The 16633-nt window shown below is 46.4% G+C and overlaps 1 protein-coding gene across 2 annotated transcripts in view; it reads left to right on the forward strand.

The window, feature by feature from the left end:
- The first annotated feature begins 4327 nt into the window (after positions 1-4327).
- The window catches only part of LOC100998183 (E3 ubiquitin-protein ligase HERC2-like), a 60382-nt gene continuing 48076 nt past the window's right edge, over positions 4328-16633 (forward strand). The window contains exons 1-3 of one of the 2 annotated variants that reach the window (XM_031668912.1): positions 4328-4374; positions 13272-13372; positions 13831-13987. The gene's annotated coding sequence lies outside the window, so the exon portion shown is untranslated. The other variant, XM_031668913.1, reaches the window with a different exon arrangement.

A 16633-nucleotide genomic window follows, 5' to 3' on the forward strand; every position in this document is an offset into this window, starting at 1 on the left:
TTTTGTATTTTTAGTAGAGATGGGTTTTCACTGTGTTAGCCAGGATGGTTTCTCCTGACCTCGTGATCTGCCTGCCTCAGCCTCCGAAAGTGCTGGGATTACAGGTGTGTGCCACCACAGCCAACAATAAACATTCTTATATAAGTCTTTTTGTGGACATTTGCATTCATTTCTCTTGTGTACATGCTTAGGATGGAATTTCTGAAGGTAGGCATATATTTAGCTTTAGTAGAAACTGCCAAACAGGTTTCCAATGTGCTTATACAACTTTATGCTACTGCCAGCTTGACAGTTCTTGTACTTCTACATCTTTTCCAATACTCGGTATAACACAGCATTTAACTTTAAACAGAGATAAAATGATGGAAAGATCCAAAGAAGTGTGCGTGTTCCTGAAGAACATCCAATAAAGGGCCTCTTCTATTCGTCTATTTCTGGCACTGAAAACCACTGCATGGCCAGATCAGGAAGGAGGCCTGATACAACTCCCAAGGAGGCACATGTCCCTCAGGTGGGCTTCGTGTCCCAGAAACTCCGGGGAAGGGGTGGAGAGGTGCCTTCTGGGCGAGCTGGTCTCTGGCTTTTCTTGTCCCCTAGGGCTCCCAACCAGGAGACAGAGCACAGCCTAGCCAGGGAGCAGTACCTGCTACTGCGCTTGCTGTGAGCCAGCCACTCTGCCCTCTTTCAGGAATTACAAAATCCACAGGTACCCGGCATCGTTATTTATTTATTCATTCATTTATGCGGCATGGTTTTCCTCAGCTCTGTCGGATGGGTCCCTGTGAAGGGAGCTGGGTGGGGGCGAGTGGCCCCTCCCTGGAGGAGGCAAGTCCCTGGTCAGGATCTTTGGGGCTCCAGGTCTCATGAGTTAGGGCCAGTCTCCCTAGAGAAACCCTTCTTGGCTAGGCTGGGGAGCCCACCAGAATGACCCAATCAGTTCTCAGGGCCTGTGGTGGAGCCAAGTGGTTTCGAGAAGGCCATGTTCAGCTCCATCCTAAAGAGCACTTATGAAAGTTGGGGAGGAGGACTAGGAGTGCACAGCTCTGAGCTGAGAGGAGGACTAGGGTTGCACAGCTCTGAGCTAAGTCAGACCCACCTGAGGACTGAGCCCAGCAGGAGGAGGCCGAGTCACTAACTATAAAAGGAGCAGATGCCTCCCCCGTGCTGGTTGAGATGAGTCTTGGGCATCAACTCTAATAGTTTCTAATTATACCCAGAAATACTGATTCACACAGCAACTAGTGAAGAATAGCCTTTTAGAGCTAAAAAAGCCTTGTATGGTTTATTGTAAGTTGACAGATGCGTTTTACACAAACTAGAGGCACCGTGGTAGGCCAGCGGCAGCCTGTTCAGGGGCCACAGCAAGGAGATTGGATTTCCTTAAGTGCAATGGGAGTTACTGGTTAGGCTTTAAGGTTTTAGTCACAGGAAAGATGAATGTATTTCAGAGTAATATGGTGGATTCAAAATGAGGTTTAGAACTAGATCGATAATTTTTTTTTTTAAGACGGAGTCTCACTCTATCGCCCAGGCTGGAGTGCAGTGGCGCTATCTCGGCTCACTGCAACCTCTGCCGCCCGGGTTCAAGCGATTCTCCTACCTCAGCCTCCGGAGTAGCTGGGATTACAGGTGTGCGCCACCACGCCCGGCTAATTTTTGTATTTTTGGTAGAGACGGTGTTTCACCATGTTAGCCAGCCTGGTCTCGAACGCCTGACCTCAGGAGATCCGCCCGCATTGGCCTCTCAAACTGCTGGGACTACAAGCACGAGCCAGGACGCCGGACCCAGCCTTTTTTAAAACGACGGTTTCGGCCGGCGTTGGCTCACAGCGTGGGTGCCGGATGCGGTGCCCACCCGCACTCTCGCGGGAGAACGGGCGTGCGTGCGTGCGGCGGAAGTCCCGCCTTCCGGAGCCTGCGGTTGGCCCTGCCCGCAGCCCGTGAGCTCCGAGTAGGAAGACAAACCGGATTGCCGGAAGCGGGAGAGTCCGGACCAGCGGCGAAGGGCTCCTGTTCCCAGTCGGCTGCGCCCGCGGAGCCGCCTGGTTGCCGTTGGCCGTAAGCGGGGGCGGCAGTCCCATCGGCCAGCGCCTCGGGCTGCGAGTGGCGCCGGGATCGGGGGCGTCGGCTCAGCAAGCGGCTGGCGTCCGCGCCCTGCGCGTCAGGTCCTGGCCTGGGGCACCGGGGCGGCCGGCGGCGGGGGCGGTGCGGGCGGGGATTTGGCGGGCGGCCGCGCACGGGAGGCGGAGGTGGAGCGGCGGCAGCACCGGGGCCGGCCTGAGGGACCTCCCGCGGCGCAGCCTCGGGCCTCTCTCCATCTCTAAGTGGTGGTGGCTGTGGGCGTTTCTGCAGGCGATCCTTTTGAGTAATTTGTTTCACGCACGCGCCCTGCTGTGGGGTAAAGCGGCAGATTCATGCAGCTGTCATTTGTCATCAAAACGATGGGCTTGGCCGGGCGCGGTGGCTCAAGCCTGTAATCCCAGCACTTTGGGAGGCCGAGACGGGCGGATCACGAGGTCAGGAGATCAGTGTCATCCTGGCTAACACGGTGAAACCCCGTCTCTACTAAAAATACGAAAAAAAAAAAAACTAGCCGGGCGTGGTGGCGGCGCCTGTAGTCCCAGCTACTCGGGAGGCTGAGGCAGGAGAATGGCGTGAACCCGGGAGGCGGAGCTTGCAGTGAGCTGAGATCGCGCCACTGCACTCCAGCCTGGGCCACAGAGCGAGACTCCGTCTCAAAAAAAAAAAAAAAAACAAAAGTAAAAACGATGGGCTTCCTGTCGGGTGTGTGTGCCTTTTGGATTTGAGGGCAGGGGGATGACATTGTGACTTGGCCTCCTGTGACCGTCCATTTTCAAGATCTTGCCAGTGTGGTGCGGAAACTAGGCACACCCTGCCTACCTTGGAAGGAGGCTTTCCCTTCCCCACCTCCCTCCCCTCCATCTCTTCCCTCTTTCCCTCTCTCCCCTTCACTCCCCTCCCCCAGCTCTTCTCTTCCCCCTTTCTGTTCTCTTTTTTTTTCAGCGTTAAACCTTTCGGGAGTGTCTTTGTAAACTATTAAAAAGCGTTAGGTCTTCAACATGTATGTTTACTTGCAGGCCTGAGAACTGGAGGAAACTGGAGAAAAGATGCCCTCTGACTCTTTCTGTTTGGCTGCCCAGGCTCGCCTTGACTCCAAATGGTTGAAAACAGATACAGGTGGGGTTTGACATGTCTTTTTCTTAGTGTGTTTCTGCTTCCATGTTTAAATTTCTCGTGTAAGGCTTTTTTTAGGGTATGTAAAGGGAAGTCAGTTGTATCTTGCTATGTTAGAAAAGTAGGTTTATTTCCTGTAACTTAAAATGTAACAGTCTTGGCCGGGCGCGGTGGCTCAAGCCCGTAATCCCAGCACTTTGGGAGGCCGAGAGGGGCGGATCACGAGGTCAGAGATCGAGACCATCCTGGCTAACACGGTGAAACCCCTCACTTACAAGAAATACAAAACTAGGCCGGCGAGGTGGCGGGCTACGCCTCTGTAGTCCCAGCTACTTGGGAGGCCGAGGCAGAGAATGGCTGAACCCGAGGTGGAGTTTGCAGTGAGCTGAGATCCGCCACTGCACTCCAGCCTGAGCGACAGAGCGCAGACTCCGCTCCATTAAAAAAACTAACAGTCTTCATGGCTCCTTTTGTAGATTGTGCACGGCTGCCTTTTAATTAGTTTCTTGCAAGTGCACTAAACTTGAGATCTATTAATAGGCAAAATTTTTCCTATTTATTATTACTGGTTAAGAAATCTGCCACACCCTAACTATATCGTGGTGACTGTTGTTTGCTCCTGATAGTTTTTGAGCTGTTTAGTTAACTGTGAAGGGGAAAATTGGAGAGGTAAACTGCAGCAATTGCGGCCAATAGAAACTCACTCATTTTATGAGGTCTTGTGTTTGTGTTTCTGGAGAGACAAGAGTTAGTTCAGTTGAGCTGTTCGTTTTGTATTTGTAACCAATACAAGGACTAAGGACAGTTGTGTTGCAACTGAGGTCATGATGTTGGTGAATTTTTTTCGTTCTTTGTTCTTTTAAAAATTATGGTTAGAAAGCAGAGCATAATTGTTCTTTATGTAGATCCCAACTGATTGGGGTTTTTAGGGAGATTTTTTGGCATTCAGTAAATGTTTTTGTTTTCTGTGTGACATGATGTGTGTTTTTTACTATTACAGAATATTTTATATATGGATAGATTTATACATACCAAATTCCCTTTTTTTTTTTTTTTCTGTTTTTTGAGGCAGAGTCTCACTGTGTCGCCCAGGCTGTAATGCTTGGCACCTTCTCGGCTCACTGCAACCTCTGTCTCCTAGGTTCAAATGATTCTCCTGCCTCAGCCTCCCAAGTAACTGTGAGTATAGGTGCCCGCCACCACGCCTGGCTAATTTTTATATTTTTAGTAGAGATGGGATTTCACTCTGTTGGCCAGACTGGTCTTGAACTCCTGACCTCTTTATCCACCCGCCTCAACCTCCGAATGTGCTGGCATTACAGATATGAGCCACCGCAACCAGTCTACATTTTTTTTAATTAAAAAAATTACATGAAGTTTATTTTTTTGTGGTATCTAGTTCAGTAAATTGTGAACTCTATAGATTCATGTACCCCCACCATCATCAGGATAGAGAAGTTTCATCACCCCAAAAGCTCCTTTGTGCTGCTGCTTTTTATCACATGTACCCTGGACTTGTACCCTGGCAACCACTGATCTGTTCTCCATCAGTGTAAGGGTATTGTTTTTGAGAATGTCATGTAAGCGGAACCGTTTTTTTTTTTTTTTTGAGACGGGGTCTCACTCTGTCACCCAGGCTGGAGTGCAGTGGCGCGATCTCGGCTCACTGCAAAGTCTGCCTCCTGGGTTCACGCCATTCTCCTGCCTCAGCTCCCTAGTAGCTGGGACTACATGCGCCACCACCACGCCCGGCTAATTTTTTTGTATTTTTAGTAGAGACAGGATTTCATCATGTTAGCTAGGATGATCTTGATCTCCTGACCTTGTGATCCACCTGCTACAGCCTCCCAAAGCGCTAGGATTACAGGCGTGAGCCACCACACTTGGCCCAGTGGAACCATATTTTAAGTAACGTTGTGAAACCATCTTCATTACTCCCAGTTACATGTTTGAGATTTATCTGCTGTTCTGTGTATTAATAGTTGTTTTTATTGCTGAATAATTTAGTATGTCGTCATTTGAATGTACCACATTGTATTTATCCATGATGCTATTTTGGGACCTTGTGGTGGCTTCCATTTTTCTTTCACAATTGTAATCCTGCTGTGAGCCATTCTGCTGCCTCAGCCTCCCGAGTAGCTGGGACTACAGGCGCCTGCCACCACGCCCGGCTAATTTTTTTTGTATTTTTAGTAGAAACGGGGTTTCACCGTGTTGGCCAGGATGGTGTCGATCTCCTGACCTTGGGATCCACCCACCTCGACCTCCCAGAGTGCTGGGATTACAGGCGTTAGCCACTGCGCCTGGCCAATAATGTGGTAGTTTTATGTTTAACTTATTATTTATTGTTATTTTTGAGATCAGGTCTCACTCTGTCGCCCAGGCTGCAATGCAGTGATGTAATCTTAGCTAACTGTAGCCTTGAACTCCTGGGCTCAAGTGATCTTCTTGCCTCAGCCTGCCAAGTAGCTAGGACTACAGGTGCGCGACACCATGCTTGATTAATTAGAGACAGAATCTCACTGTGTTGCCCAGGCTGGTCATACACTCCTGGCTTCAAGCAGTCTTCCTGCCTCAAGACTCCTCAGTTGCTGAGATTCCACACCTGGCACTAGATGTAACTTTTTGCAGAACCAGTAAACTGTTTTCCACAGTGGCTACAGTGTTTTACATTCTTGCAGCAGTATACCAAGATTCCAGTTTCCCCACACCCTCACTAATACTTTTTCTTTTCTTGTCTGATGATAGCCATCCTAATTTGTGTGAGTAGGTAGAGCATCTCATTGTTTTGATTTGCATTTCCCTGTTGATTAGTCATGCTGAACATCTTTTTACATGCTTATTGACCATGAGTATACATTCACTGGAGAAATGTCTATTCAAATCTTTTGTCTTATTTTTATTTTTATTTTTGGAGACGGAGTTTGGCTGTAGTTGTCTAGGCTGGAATGCAGTGGCGCAATCTCAGCTCATTGCAACCTTCGCCTCCTGTGTTCAAGTGATTCTCCTGCCTCAGCCTCCAGAGTAGCTGGGATTACAACTCCTGACCTCAGGTGATCCACCCACCTCGGCCTCCCAAAGTGCTAGTATTGCAGGCATGAACCACTGCACCTGGCCCTTTTGCCCATTTTTGTAATTGACTTTTTGTTTTGGGTTATAGGAGTTCTTTATCATGGATGGACTTTCATAATCTCTTCCCTTGACCCAACCCTATAAAACCCATATATTTATTCTTTGCTTGCTTTATTTTGTATAATTCAATTTTTTAAATGTCTGATGCATTTTCTTTCCAATTAAAAATATACATGGAATAAATGTTTTCTTATAAAAATGTATAGATTATAAAGTAGAGATTTCACCTGACTGCCCACCCCAATTTCAGTTTTCCTCCAAGAGTTAGCCACTATTATCCCTTCGGTGTGGCTATTCAGACTTACTTTTCCTTGCATGGACATACATGTGTAAATGTACATGTATTAACATAATTTTTGATGCCAGGCATGGTAGCTCATGCCTGGAATTCCAGCACTTTGGGACCTTGAGGTGAGAGAATTGCTTGAGGCCAGCGGTTGGAAGCTGCAGTGAACTGATTGTGCCGCTACACTCCAGCATGGGTGACAGGGTAAGACCCTGTGTCTTAAAAAAAATCTGTATCTGCGGTTGATAATAGTACCCACCTCGTAGGTTATTATGGGATCAGTACAGAAGGCCAGGCAAAGTGCGTATGCTATTATCTTGCATGTAGTAAGTACCAGTGTAGACCACCTGTTATCCAGAAATTTGCTGAAATATGCCTTGCACTTTTTCTCTTTCCATTTTGATCAGTCTTACTAGAAGTTACCAGTTTGAGTTTTTTCAAAGACCAGTTGTTGGTTTTATTGATTTTGTTTGTTTTCTTTTTCATTGATTTCTGCTTTATTATTTATTATTTCCATTTTTCTGCTTGCTTTGAGTTCCATTTGCTCTTCTGTCTCTTCTAGTTTCTTAAGGTAAAAAATACTTTTGTGTCTATATATGTAAAGTATATTGTTCTCTAGTTTGTACTGTAGGTTCAATATCATGCTAATATTAGCTTCTTAAAATGAATTGGGAAGATTTTCATCCTCTAGATTCCAGAAGAGACTGTTTTGAGTCTGCGTTAATGTTGGATGGAATTATCCAGTGAATTCATTTGGGTCTGATAATTTCTTTTTATTGGGATTCTTAGAATTATGAATTCAGTTTTCTTGATAGTGGTAGGGCTATTCAAATGGTCTGTTTTATATTTGGTGAGTTGTGGTAATTTGTATTATTTGAGGAATAAGTCCATTTTGCCCAAGTTGTCAAAGTCCTGTGTATAGAGTTGTACCTAGTAATTCCTAATTCTCTTTTTTGATGTCTTTTTTAAATTTTTTTTTTGAGAGAAGTCTCTCTCTTGTCCCCCAGGTTTGAGTGCAATGGCTTTATCGCGGCTAACTACAACCTCCGCCTCCTGGGTTCAATCGATTCTCCTGCCTCTGCCTCCCAAGTAGCTGGGATTAAGGTGCCTGTCACCACGCCTGGCTAATTTTTGTATTTTTTAGTAGAGACGGGGTTTCCCTATGTTGGCCAGGCTGGTCTTGAACTCCTGACATCAGATAATCTGCCCACCTGGGCCTCTTAAAGTGTTGGAATTACAGGTGTCAGCTACTGTGCCGGTCACGGTATCGCAGGCGTTTCGTGGTGTGGTGGTAAGTTGTGCCAGTTTTTTTTTTCTTTTTTTGGGGGGCGTCAGTCTTGCTTAGAGACATGTGTCAGTTTTATTAATCTTTTCAAAGAACCAGCTTTTTGCTTTATGTTTGTTTTTTCTGTTTTACTTTCATTTCCCATATGTTGTTCTTTCGCCTTTTCGGTTTGTTGCCTTTGAGTTTTTCAGTGGGCACCCATTGTGGTTGTTTCCAAGTTTCTTTTTTTTGTTTTTGTTTGAAGTGGTCTGAGCTCTGTCGCCAGGCTGGAGTGCAGTGGCGGATCTCAGCTCACTGCAACCATCTCGGTTGCTGTTCTTTTCAGCGCCGGTGGCGGGTTCACGGCCATACTGGCCCCGCTAGTTTTGTACTTTTGGTAGAGAAGGGTTTCACCGTGTTAGCCAGGATGGTCTCGATCTCCTGACCTCGTGATCAGCCGTCTTTCGGCCTCCCAAAGTGCTGGGATTACGGAAAAGCGGAGCCACGGCCCGGCCTGTTTTCCAAGTTTTGTCACCGGTGCCGTGGTTTCTCCTTCCCGCCATAGGTCTTTCCATACATTTTGGTGGCGCGCATTTTCTCTCCAGTTCAAATTAATTTTAAAATTTCTTGAGACTTCCTCATGGTCCTTAGATTTATTTAGAAGTTTATTGTTTAGTTTCTGAGGTTTGGGCAATTTTCCCTTAATTGTTCTCTTGTTGACTTCTAATTTGTTTCCATTGTTTGAGGGAACATAGGCCCGTGTGACTTTAATTTCAAAATTTGGTGGTTTTTGCCTCCAGAATATGTTTCTAACTTAGTATTTTGTTTGGTGCGAAAGGTGGTTATGACGTTATAAATTTTGATTGGATCTAGTTGATTGATGGTGATGTTGAGTTCTATATCCTGGCAGTTTTTCTGTTTCATAATTTTATCAGCTGTAGAAGAGATTTTGAGGTTTCCAATGATAAAAGTATAAATGTCTTTTTCTCCTTTCAGTTATGTTCATTGTTTTTTTGTTTGTTCGGTGTATGCATGTTTCGAATTGCTGCGTCTTAATGGTGGATTGACCAAATTTTCATTTTGTAATGTTGCCATCTGTTCCTGGTAATACCTTTTTTTTGTTTTGGAGATGGAGTTTCGCTCCTTTTGCCCAGGCAGGAGTGAAGTGGCAGGATGTCAGCTCACTGCAACCTCCGACCCCACCGGGTTCAAGTGATTCTCCTGCCTCAGCCTCCTCAGTAGCTGGAATTATAGGCATCTGCCATCAGGCCCAGCTAATTTTTGTATTTTTAGTAGAGATGGGGTTTTTAGAGATGAGGTTGGGAGTTCGAGATCTGACCAACATGGAGAAACCCTGTTTCTACTAAAAATAGGAAAATTATCCGGGGAATGGTGGCGCAGGCCTGTAATCCCAGTTACTCGGGAGGCTGAGGCAGGAGAATCACTTGGTCCTGGGAGGCAGAGGTTGCGGTGAGCAGAGGTCACGCTATTGGACTCCAACCTGGGCAACAAGAATGAAACCCCATCTAAAAAAGGGAAAAAAGAAAAAAAAAAAGAGATGCTTTTGGGCATATGAGTTTTAATTTGTTGATGCCTGTTAATATATCACAGATTTCCTCTATTTGCTAACAGACACTAGAATGTTTAAGGCTTATGTAAATTTGTACTTTTCCAAAATGAAGCTGTCTATTAGACTTTTGCCCTCAGATGTGAAACTACAAGATTGCCAGATGAAACTTACATTTTGTGTAGTTGGGAGTGTTGACTTTATTTGACTGTGATACGTGACTCCCTGGAGAGCACATAGAAGATAAAGGAGGCAGAAAGAAACAAGAGCAAAACCCTGGTCGTCTTGCTCCCCACAGACAGGAGTGATACTTGTAGCCTGTTTCCTTGTTTTCTTATGTTTTAATTTTTTGTTTGTTTTCCTTTTTTGTTTCCTTATGTTTAAATACAGTTGAAATCACATTACAGTTGGCTCTCTGTATCTGTGGGTTTCACAAACACACATTCAACCAACTGTGGATCAAAAATATTGGAAGAGAAGCAGTAAAAACCAAAACAACAATAAAAAATAAAAATAAAAAACAATACAGTATGACAACGAATTACAGAGCATTTACCTTGTATTAGGTGTTATAGTAATCTAGAGATGGTTTTTCTGATTTGTTTGTTTTGACATGGAGTTCTCACTGTTGCCCAGGGCAGTGGGGCTATCATGGCTCCCTGCAGCCTTGATCTCCTGGGCTCAAGTGATTCTCACACCTCAGCCTCCCAGGTAGCTGGGACTACAGGCGTGTGTCACAATGCCTAGCTACTTTGTATTTTTTGTAGAGCCAGGGACTCACTGTGTTGCCCAGGCTGGCCTCTAACTCCTGACCTCGAGGGATCTGCCTGCCTTGGCCTCCCAAAGTGCTGGGATTACAAGCCTGAGTCACCACGCCTGGCCGATTTTTTTGTGTGTTTAATTTGTATAGATGGGGTTTTGCCATGTTGCCCGGGCTGGTCTTGAACTCCTGGGCTCAGGCGACCCTCCCGCCTCGACCTCCCAGTGTTGGGAGTATAGGTGTGAGCCACTGTGCCTGGCCGAGATGATTTAAATGACACGGGAGGATGTGCACAGGTTATATGCAAATACCACACCATTTTATATCAGGGTCTTGAGCATCCTAGGGTTTTGTTATGGAGCCAGGGTGGGGCAGGCCTGGTCCCAATCCCCTGCAGATACCAAGGGAGGACTGTACATGTTGTATTTTTGAAAATAGTTTTAGAGTAAATTAAACCAAGTGACAGATGAGATTCCTACCCATTTGGCAATAGGAGTGCCGTGGTTCTTTCCTTCCTTCCTGACCGGCTGTGATGGTCGTGAATCAGAGTGTCATGTATGGGTGGGCGGTAGGTGCTCAGATTGTCCAAACACTGTTGTGTGTTTGTCGAATCAAACTGAGTTCCCTCAGCTGCAGAAATGGCTGAGAGCCCAGCTGGTTTTTCTCTGCTGTTTCCTTTGTGATGACATAGGGTTGGTGGATTAATTGGAATGTATCTTTTATTAAGTGGAAGAACTCCTAAAATTTTTAAAAAGCCTTTCTTTCTTTGAGATAATTGTGGATTCACATACAGTTGTAAGAAACAGCATAGAGATTCCTCTTATTGTTCGTGCCTTTGCCCTCGCTGGTAGCTAGTTGCAAACTACGACACAGCCATCACAACTAGGGTGTTAACTCTGATAGTCTGCCTGTCTTCTTCAGGTTTTCCCAGTTTTACATGCTCTCAATTGTGTATTTCTTTGCAGTTTTTTCAGGTGTGGATTTTCTGAGACCACCACTGCAATCAGGGTACATGGACAAGGGCCGTTTATACCCACGTTCACGTATTCTCTCCACCTTAACTGCTGGCAACCACTCATCTGTTCTCTGTGTCTATTATGTGATTTTTTGACATTGGCTTTTAAATTTTGTATTATTGTTATTATTGTAATTTTTGGAGACAGGTTCTCACCCTGATGCCCAAGCTGGAGTGCAGTGATACAATCATAGCTCACTGCAGCCTCAAACTCCTGGGCTCAAGCCGTCCTCTCATTTCAGCTTCCTGAGTAGCTGGGAACACAGATGCACGACAGCACACTCAGCTAATTTTGTATTTGTAGTGACTGGGGTCTTGTTATGGTTCCCAGGCTTGTCTTGAACTCCTGGCCTCAAGCAAGATTGAGTTTTTTCACTCAGCATAATCCCCTTGACATTTTCCCAAGGGGGTCGTTTCATGTATCATTATTACTGAGTAGTGTTGTTTTGTTTTGTTTTGGTTTTGAGTCTCATGTTTTCACCCAGGCCAGGCTGGAATGCAGTGGTGCAATCTTGGCTCACTGCAACCTCCACCTCCTCCCAGGTTCAAGCAATTCTGCCTCAGCCTCCCAAGCAGCTGGGACTCCAGGCGTGCACCACCACACCTGGCTAATTTTTGTATTTTTAGTAGAGATGGGGTTTTGCCATGCTGGCCAAGCTGGTCTCCAACTCCTGACCTAAAGTGACTTGCCCACCTCCTCTGACGACACTTGACCCATGTGCTTTCTCTTATAAGGACTGTGTGTCCTGTTACATGTCTGTGTCTTGTCGTGTTCATATTTCTCATTTAGGAGCAAAGATTTCCGTCTTCCAGGTACCCAGTGCCCTTCTCAGAGGTTCTTGTGTTTCCTCTCTCAGCTCCCGGTGCATTATTCAGGCACTTGTGGATAAGCATGTACTGATGCCCCAGCCAGCTGTGGTCTTCATTGCCATTTTTATTACACATTGTATCTTGGGGAGATCGTTCTATAACATCCTTTTTTTGTTTTTTGTTTGTTGGCTTGTTTTGTTTTGTTTTTGAGATGGAGTCTTGCTCTGCCTCCCAGGCTGGAGTGCAGTGATCTTGGCTCACTGCAACCTCCATCTCCCAGTTTCAAGTGATTCTCCTGCCTCAGCCTCTGAGTATCTGGGATTACAGGCACGCCACCACCACACCTGTCAAATTTTTGTATTTTTAGTGGAGACAGGGTTTCATCATGTTGGCCAGGCTGGTCTTGAACTCCATATTATCTGTTTTTATAGGATTTCCCCTGATTGTAAAGCAAATTTTAGTAAATTTGGAGAATATAGTTTATAGTAGCAATACTATAATATATATACGTTACAAATATGATATTGTATAAAGTAAAAAATATAATTACTTGTTGTGCATGATTGAGTTGAGATTATATGTTCATTTTTGTATTCTAGCCTTTTCTGTCTTGTACAGGATGATTTTTATGGTGAGCCATTTGCATAACCTTTTATAGCATGCAGAATGAAACTGACTTGTGAAATTAACATACACAAGTAGTGAAAAGCTTTAAAAGACACAGGAGGGTGATGAGCACTTCCCTTAGAAGAGGACGACTCCTCACGGGGTGGGTTAGGCACACAGGGCTTCACCCTCAGCCAGGAGCAGACCCTGAGTGGAGGACGCTGGAGCTGGGGCGAGCCAGGCTACCCCGTGCGGCTCTGCTGCTCTTCTTCCAGCTGCTCTCTGGCCTGGTCTCTCCTGTGGGTTTTATTCTCCCTCCGTTTATGTATTTATCTGCTTATTGTCTGCTTCCTCCCATTAGACTCTCACTTTGTGAGGTCATTTCATGAGCCTTTTCCCAAGACGTTTAAAATTCCTTGTACATTTCTTTGATTCTTAAAGAGAAAACTTTTCCTTTACAAAAGACGTTTGATGAAAGTTGTTAAACAACAAAACTAAAAATGCACTTGTGATCCTGTCATGTGAGGAAAACCATTGGTTGGATTTTGGTACACACCCTTTCATAGTATTGATTTTATGTAGTATCTGCACCCTCCGCTGCTGACTGGTTATATGTTCCGTGTGTGTCGTCTGCAGTTCCCGGCCTGCGGGCAAAGGCGTGGAGGGGCTCGCCAGAGTGGGATCTCGAGCGGCGCTGTCTTTCGCCTTCGCCTTCCTGCGCAGGGCCTGGCGATCAGGTACGGTCCCTGGTGTGGCGCGTGGTTCTGCTTCCCTAACACACCAACAGTCTGGGTTTCGAGCTCGGTTCAGCCACCGTGTGCCCTTCGGCTGATCCCATGTGCTCTCTGCGCCTCAGTTTCCTTGCTTGTGAGATGAGAGGCTGCAGAGGCTGTTTGGCTTTTCATGTCTGTGCTTTAGAGAAAAAAAAGAGCAAGTGCATGCACCCCCCACCCCACGCCAGCCACTACCATGGAACACTGAGTACGAACTTAATTCTAGAAGAGCAAGAAGTTAGTGTAGTGCTCATGTGACAGCCGTGAAACACACAATTGACTGGAACAGCTGTGCTAGATTTTGGCCTGTTGAGTGAGGGATTAGAAAGGGGACAGTGGCATCTTCTCTCGCTGAGGGCTGGGAAGCCCAGCGGGAGAGTAAGGGGAGTGGGGGGGCTCCTCTGACGCGTGTGTGCGCCCAGGCGAGGATGCGGACCTCTGCAGTGAGCTGTTGCAGGAGTCCCTGGATGCCCTGCGAGCACTTCCCGAGGCCTCGCTCTTCGACGAGAGCACCGTGTCCTCTGTGTGGCTGGAGGTGGTGGAGAGAGCGACCAGGTTCCTCAGGTCCGTCGTGACCGGGTGAGTTCTTTCCTTTCTTGCCTTCTGCTTGCAGACAGCTGGCCTGCTGGAGGCTGGTTCTTACCACCCTCGCTTTAGAGCTAAGAAGCCTAGTAGGTTGGTTTCTCGCCTCTGTTTTCAGCGGGCTCTCGGTGCTGTGATTCCGGGTCTGGGTTCTCAGCTTTTCTGGTGATTCGATTTATGATACTCTGACTAGACCCAGGAAGCTGTGATACTAAATGAGACGGACGAGGGAGGATGCTTAGAGATTTGGCCATCAGTCATTTGTGGAGGGTTGAGCGCTGACATTGTGCGTCTCTCTGTGATGATTAGGAGCTGCTGTTCTGAGTGCAGAGTGGCACTTGGTTTGAAGTCTTATAGATAATGTGGGAGTAAACAACTACTCAAGATCAAATTGTTTAGTCCTGTAACTGATGTTTTTAGTGTAAAAAATTTTGAATAGGAATCATTTGTGTGTAAGGAAAAACATGAACTCTGGTCTTGGGTGCTAGGCATTGTTGTTAAGGTTTTTAAATGTAAAGGAATTCAACAGGAAGGACAGATGCAGAGGAAAAGTGAGGCTGCTCCTCACTCTCCTTGCCAGAGGTCAGCACTGTGCCTTCTTCCAGCGGGCAGGAGGCCTTTGGCGTTTGCGCCCCCGGCTCTGAGTCCACTTCCTGAGCCTGCTGGTGAGGTTTCCATATACATGTTCACAGTGGGGTTTAAAAAATTCCTCTAGAAAACACTTCAAGCATTGTGGGTAAGAGATTTTTAGTCTAGTTTTTCAAAATACGTAAACTGAGAAGTTATCTTGTCTATTTGTACTTTTGAGTTTATACAATTGAGTTTTATTTATACAATTGAGTTTTATTCAGTGTTTAATAAGACTTTGAAATTCATTCATTTTGAGGGGTTCTAAGTGAAAATTGTTTTTCTCCTTTCAGTTGCATGCTGCCATTAGTCACCAGGTTGACCCGGAATTCCTTGGTTTAGGTCTGGGCAGCGTCCTCCTGAACAGCCTGAAGCAGACGGTGGTGACCCTGGCCAGCAGCGCGGGCGTGCTGAGCACCGTGCAGTCGGCCGCCCAGTCCGTGCTGCAGAGCGGCTGGTCCGTGCTGCTGCCCACCGCCGAGGAGCGGGCCCGGGCACTCTCTGCTCTCCTGCCCTGCGCAGGTGGGCTTGGGGAAGGAACAGGAGAGGGCATGGGTCAGGGTGCTGGGAGGGGATGGCGTTTCACTCAAATTGGCACACACTTTCTATTTCAGTTTCAGGCAATGACGTGAACATAAGTCCAGGTCGTCGATTCATGATTGATCTTCTGGTGGGCAGCTTGATGGCTGATGGAGGGTTGGAGTCAGCCTTACACGCAGCCATTACTGCAGAGATCCAGGTATGGCCTTGGAGGCACACGTGACCTGGTGGTGCTCTGAGATAGGATATACCACATTCACACGTGAAGAATAACTGAAAATAGTAAAACACTAAACTTTTATCATATCCAAGTATTTTTTTAAATTAAAATTATTTTATGTGCTAATTTAAACAATTATTGAGATATGATTTAATTGTGAAATCCTGCATGTTGTCTATTTCAGTGAAGTTAACAGGTAACCTGTCCATCATGTAGACCATTCCCGTCACCCGGAAAGATCCCTGTGCCCCTTGGCACTCGCAGCCAGGACGCTCCCCTGCCCTCAGAGGAGATTCATTTTCCTGCTCTGAGTGTTGCAGCAATGTAACTGCAGAGGCTGCACTCTTTCCTGCGTTGCCTTGGAGAAGGATTTTCGGATTCACTCACACTGTTGTGTGTCTTGTGACTTGGTTTTTATTATTGGGAAGTTTTCCATTTTATAGGTGTAGTGCTGGTTGTTAGTTCATTCTTCTACTGAAGGACATTTAATTGCTTTTGGTTCTTGTATTCTTTTTTTTTTTTTTTTTCTGAGACGGAGTCTCGCTCTGTCGCCCAGGCTGGATGCAGTGACCTGATGTTGGCTCATGGCAGCGTTGTCCTCCTTGGCTCAAATGATCCTCCCACCTCAGCCTCCTGTGTTGCAGGGACCACAGTGTGTCACCATGCCCGGCTAGTTTTTTGATTTTTTTGTAGAGACAAGGTTTCAGTGTGTTGCACAGGATGGTCTCGAACTCCTGGGCTCAAGTGATCCCCCCACCTTGGCCTTCCATAGTGTTGGGGTTACAAGCGTGAGCCACCGTGCCCAGGCTTTCTGGTTTTTGGCCGCGTAGAGCTGCCATGATTGTGCTGTGTACAAGTACTTTAGTGAGCATATGTTCTCCCTTAGGGTAAACACTTGGAGTGGAATTTGTTAGGTCTTGGGGTCCGTGCGTGTTCATAGTTTCCCAGAGTGGCTTTGCCATTTACACTTGAACCAGTGTGTGTGAGAATTACAGCAGCTTCTTATCCTCACAAAGCAGCTGGATGCTGCGTGTGTGGGGCGGATCACATGGGTGTTTGTGAGAGCCAGTGGCAGGGTTATAGATTTTAGGGACTTCACAGAAGGAGGCTGGAGAGCGTCAGCAGAGGCAGCCTGGACCTTGGATCTGTAAAAGGAAGACACTGTTTGAAACAGCACAGCTGAGGGGGTTTTCAACAGGGCAGGTGGGGTCCTGTGGGTAGGTGTGTGTGGTAGCACACAGAGGCTGGGATAGCTT

This window comes from Papio anubis, chromosome 7, assembly GCF_008728515.1.
Source record: "Papio anubis isolate 15944 chromosome 7, Panubis1.0, whole genome shotgun sequence".
Lineage (NCBI taxonomy): Eukaryota > Metazoa > Chordata > Mammalia > Primates > Cercopithecidae > Papio > Papio anubis.